Source organism: Phyllobates terribilis, unplaced genomic scaffold, assembly GCF_046119375.1.
Source record: "Phyllobates terribilis strain yellow unplaced genomic scaffold, ASM4611937v1 Scaffold_5__5_contigs__length_657084704, whole genome shotgun sequence".
NCBI classification, from domain to species: domain Eukaryota; kingdom Metazoa; phylum Chordata; class Amphibia; order Anura; family Dendrobatidae; genus Phyllobates; species Phyllobates terribilis.
The window spans coordinates 218,338,414-218,344,575 of NW_027362765.1; positions in this window are offsets into that span (position 1 = coordinate 218,338,414).

Sequence of the window (6,162 nt, forward strand, 5' to 3'; positions counted from 1 at the left end):
CTTCTGCACAGTTTTGAAATGGCGATGAAGATGTTTAGTGCTGACGATGCCATTATCAGCATGACTATTCCGGTGATTTACATGCTGGAGCACATGTTAAACAGAATTCGGAGTCAGGTGGTGGCACAAGAGGAGGTGGAGGAAGTAGAGGAGGAGGAGTTGTATGCGGAAGGGCTAACATCTGCAAGGTCCAGACGGTCGGCAGCACCAAGGCGGCAGGCATGTGAGGGTGGGGGAGATGGTTTTACCAGGGCGCATGGTAGCAGCCAAACTAGTGAGGAAGGTGCAGGAGCCCAGGAAGAAGTGGAGGACGAACTGATGGAAGACTCATCAGATGAGGGAGACCTTGATCACATTTCTGTTGTGCGAGGTTGGGGGGAGAGGACAGAGGAAGGAAGCATGATTGTTACCACGCCACCAACACAACAGGGACTTGGTGCTCCTGGATGCGCAACACACATGAGTGCCTTCTTGCTGCACTACCTGCAACATGACCCTCGAATTGTGAGAATTAGAAATAATCCTGACTACTGGGTTGCCACACTGTTAGATCCCCGGTACAAAAGTAAATTTGCAGAAATTATTCCTGCCATAGAAAGGGATGCACGCATGCAGGAGTATCAGCAGAGACTGTTGCAGAATCTTACATGTGCTTTTCCACAAAATACCAGTGGTGCACGTAGTGAATCTCACAGTTCCAACTTGCCAACCGTGGGACCGTCAAGTGTTCAGCACTCAAACCGTAACAGAACCACAGTATCTGCTGGTAACATCAATTTTGCGGAATCATTTCACCACTTTTTTAGCCCATCCTTTGCAAGGCCACAGGAGACAAGAAGTCTGACACATAGTCAACGCCTAGAGACGATGGTACAGGAGTATCTCCAAGTAAACATTGAAGCCATGACTGTGTCACTGGACCCTTGCTCTTTTCGGGCTTCCAATCTGGATAAATGGCCGGAGCTAGCCACTTACGCCTTGGAGATCTTGTCATGCCCCGCAGCCAGCGTTCTGTCTGAACGTGTGTTCAGCGCTGCTGGTGGTGTGCTGACAGATAAGCGCACGCGGCTCTCCACTGATAATGTAGACAGACTCACGTTCATAAAGATGAACAAATCATGGATCCGAAACGACTTTTCTACCCCTGTGTCATCCTGGGGAGAGTAAAAGCTTGATGATTGGTTAAAATCACCCTACCAACCGTTTTAAGCTTTCAAATTACTAATCATGTTTATCTGTATCTTGGCTGGAAAATAATTTGGGCTTTGTAGCAGTGTGCAGCACTGATTCTATTAGGCCATCTATAATAAGCTCCACCAGATTTAAAATTACTAATCATGTTTATCTGTATCTTGACTGGAAAATAATTTGGGCTTTGTAGCAGTGTGCAGCACTGATCCTATTAGGCCATCTATACTAAAGCTTCACCAGATTTAAAATTAAAAATAATTTTTAGCTGCATCTAGCCCGGAAAATAATTTTGGGGCTCCGAGATGCGCAAGACACATAAGTGCCTTCTTGCTGCACTACCTGCAGCATGACCCTCATATTGTCAGAATTCGAAGTAATCATGACTACTGGGTTGCCACACTCTTAGATCCCCCAAACTTTTCGATCAACCTTTTCATTTTTATAAAGACCAAAAAAATGGTCATTTTTGAAATTATAAGCATTAGCAGGTTGTTAGAAACTGAAATCAAACAGTTTTCAACTCAAAACTTTATTCTAGGTGATGTTACATTTTCACATAGGACCCCTTGTTCGAAAGGAGCTTCTGAACTCTCTCGTCCATTGAATTTGTCAGGTTTTGGATGGTTTCTGCTTCAATTGTTTTGCATGAGGACAGAATACCCTCCCAGAGCTGTTGCTTAGATGTGAACTGCCTCCCGCCATCATAGACACTCCTTTTAATGATGCTCCAAAGGTTCTGAATGGGGTAGAGGTCAGGGGAGCATGGGGGTCACACCATAAGTTTGTCCCCTTTTATGCCCATATCAGCCAGAGATGCAGATGTTTTATGTGCAGCATGAGATGGTGCATTATCATGCAGAAAAATGATCTTGCTGTGAAATACACGGTTCTTCTTCTTGAACTATGGCAGGAAGTGCTGTTTGAGAAAATCCACATACATTATGGAGTTCATCTTTAGCGCCTTCAGGGATCCTAAAGGGGCCGACAATCTCTCTCCCCATGATTCCGGCCCAAAACATTACTCCACCTCCTCCTTGTTGGCGCTGTAGCCGTGTTTGCGTGGGGTGTCCATCAACCAGCCATCCTCCACTCCATCCATCTGGACCATCGAGCGCTGCACGGCACTCATCCGTGAACAAAACAGTTTTGAAATCAGTCTTCATGTAATGTTTGGCCCACTGGAGCCGTTTCTGCTTGAGTGAAGTGGATAGAGGAGGTCGACAGGATGGCGTATGCACAGCTGCAAACCTCTGAAGGACCCTGCATCTTGTTGTTCGGGGGACGTTGGAGGCACAAGCAGCTTCAAAAACTTGTCTGCTGCTATGACAAGGCTTTTTTGCCGCTCCTCTTTCAACCTGACGTAATTGCCTGTAGGAAAGAGTCCTCAATTTGCCCTTATCAGCACGCACACGTGTGTACTGTGAATCAGCTACATACTTCTTGATTGCCAAGACACTTCATCCTGATCATCGCACAATGTTGATTGTAGTCATGCCTTGACCTAAACACTCCACAATTTGTTGCTTCTCAGCAGCCGACACATCCTTTTTCTTTCCCATTTTGGCAGAAAATGTAGGCTGCTTAATAATGTGAGACAGCCTTCTTAAGTAGTCTTGCCTTTCATTGGACACACCTGCCAAACTAATTAGCACAGGTGTCTGCAATTGCTTACAGTGATATAAAGAGCCCTGACACACATCACCATCAATGAGTTTAACTGACAAACAAACAAATTCTTCCCTTATCACTCCTAAACACTTTTTGCATAATAATTTGGAACACAGTGTACATGTGGTTTTCCACAAAACACCAGTGGTTCACGTAGTGAATCTTACAGTTCTAACTTGCCAACCGTGGTCTGTATGGAGTTGTTCAATAAAGGGCCCAAAATTAAGATAACATAGATGGGAGAGGTCTCTATGAATAGGAATTCCTAAGTATTTGATACCCTGTGAGGGCCAGGCAAAGGGAAAGTTGGACTGGATGGAATCCTATATGGATTTGGGGAGGGAGACATCGAGGGCCTCAGACTTCGCTGCATTGATTTTAAAATTTGACCATGTAACAAAGTGATCTATTTCAGCCATAACAGCATGGATGGATATATGTGATTGAGTGATATATACTAGGACATCATCAGCAAATAGAGAGCACTTGTACTCGGTGCCTCCCACCTCAATCCACCTAATATTGGGGTTATGGCGAATTGATGAGAGCAGGTGCTCCGTCACTAGGATGTATAAGAGAGGGGACAGAGAACATCCCTGCCTTGTCCCATTGGTGATTGTGAAAGGTGATGAAAATGTTCTGACGCGCCCCCTGGGCCTTGGGACACCCGGAGCCGGACCCTTTTTGGTGGATGCTGGTGGTTGTAGTCTCCGTGGCGGCGACCCGGTTCCGTGGCTCAGGGTGGTCAAACCAGTGGCGGAACTATTTATGTGGTTTTCATGTTTAAATGTCCGACTACGCCACCCGTGGATTGCGGTCAGAGTGAACCGCCGCTCCAGGGCAGACCACTGAGGCTGGTGTTGTGGGTGCAGCAGAGCGTAGCATAACTCCCCACGGGAGGAGTATAGCCTCAGGGCAGTGTATGCGGAGGATGGGGGTGATGGTGCAGGGCAGCAGCAGTAATGACACGGAGTCAGTGATGCAGTCCAGGGCCTTTACTCACAGTTCTTATTATCCAGACCACGTCTGCAGGTAACGGCTGCCCACGTCGTACTGTGCTCACCAGGTGTGGGGCTCAGACAACTCCCAGATAACTTTGGAGTGCTTCACAGGACCCCCTTTGTGTGTCCTTTGTCTGGCCTTTCTTACCAACCCTTCTGTCCGGCTGCCTCGGGCCTCCTCTTGGTAAACTTGGCGCCAGTTTCCCTGACCCTATGTGGTGCCTTCCTAGCGGGTGTAGCGAGGGGCTGCGCCACATAAAATGTCACAGCCTCCTGTTTCTAGCTGAGGGTCGTTTCCTGCCTCCACTAGTTTCGGGGACCGGTCTCCCCCTTTGGCCTGACCCCTCCACGCAGGTGGATTCGGGCGTGCGGTGGCGACTCGCCCGTCCGCACCCCTGAGATCCCTTCGTTCCTCGTTCCTGGAGCCTTCTCCGCTCCTCTTCCTTCCTTCTCCCTCTTCCAGGCCTGGGCCTCTGTTACTAGGCCCGCCTCCGGAGCAGAGCTCATGCAGAGCCCCTGCTCCCTGCCACTTCTGCTCAGACTTCTCTGCACTGAACTAAGATGGTGCCCACCTTTTATACTCCCTTCTCAATGCACCCAGGAACTGCTTCCTCCCTGCTCCTGCACTACAGGGTTCCCCTTCCTCAGTGTTCCCTCCCCCCACTCCAGCCAGGGACAGGGACTGTCGTGCCCATCTCAGGGGCATATTGGTCGCCCTGCCCCACGGCAATGTGGTGTAATGCATGCAGGTGTCGGGTCCTGATCCACACTACATCCTTACCTGAGAGTGAGATATCACACCTCTGGGTGAGGTGCAATACCTCTGTAGCAACCGAGCCCTCAGGGTGCTACAGTTCCATTTATCTTCAGCCTAGGTGACGTATTGCGATACAGGGCCGTGATTTTGGCTATAAAAGGGTCCCCTAGACCCCTACCCCAAGCTTTTTAAGAGAATCATATATGGCGTGCCAGGAGACTCTATGGAATGCTTTCTCAGCATCCAACGAGAGTATTTAATTACAAATTTTTAACTGCATCTAGCCCAGGAAATACTTTGTGCCTAGCAGCAGTGTCTGCTAGTCAGCGGATTATCCCGGCTGTTAAGCAAGCTACACCACCTGTAGTTTGGACACTTCATTTTTTCAAAGGAAATGCTTCGGGACCACGGGATACTCAGTGAAGAGCATCAGGAGGCACCCCAAGGCATAGGGGCTCGGACTGGCAGTAGGATGCCTTGCGGTGGACAGCCGAGCTCGATCCTTATAAAAGCTTTTTAACTGCAGCAGCTTTAGTGGACGCTACTGGAGCTGGAATTACGCGGCTGCTGGCATGAGACTTGCCCTCCAATAGATCCTTGTAAATGGATTTAAAGTGTATTTATTCAAATTAGAGAGACAATTTAAATTAAAAAGCTTAGAGCTGCCTCCACCACAGGGGGGCTCGCTCGACCCACCAGCGGACAGGCACCAGTATTGGGAGAGGGGGGCTGGCCGTCAGGGTTCACCGCGGCTCTGGCACAAACCCGGCGACACGGAGGTGGCACGGGCAGGAGCGGACTGAACGTGTCGGCTTCTCACTTTTTGGATTTTAGAAGGGCATGACATGCCTATATCTGTGTCTCCCCCTCCTTTAACTCCTCCACCTCTTTTCTTTTCGCATGACTATATGTACTTGTCACTTTTCCATGTGTTAGTTGTGTCTTCTGAGCAGTTTGTCAGCTTTTGGACACCTTTGAAGGTGTTTTCTATGTGTTTCTATGTGTTTTTGTTTGCCTGCCATTGGTTTTAACGGTGTTCGAAGGTGTTCGACGAACAGTTGGACGAACAGTTCGGCGAACACACGGGTGTTCGACGAACCGAACCGAACTCGAACACTACGGGGGTGGCTCAACACTAATTATGATAGAAGCCACTGCCATTAGCGTATACCAGTGCTATGAAAGGGTGTTTTTGGTATTCAAAAATGTTCAGGTGGGTGGTATGTCACATTAACATCCACATGAATTCTAGGACCATGGTTTCTCAGCTGAACCTAGACCTAAAGCTTGACAGTACCTGTGATTGCAGGTTTTTTTTCAATCACATATCTTGGTGCCTTTCTTCTCCGAGTAAGTGACATATAAACATATAACCCACGGTCCAAATTATGTAAAATAAAACTTGATTTATCAGACCAGACTTCTATTAACTTAGGACCAGTACTGGTACTCACTTGCTCACTGCCACTGCAATCGGCAATGGACCAGGGTTGTCATGGGTAAGCTGTGAAACACTATTTGCTCTGACTCCTATAGCCAGCATTA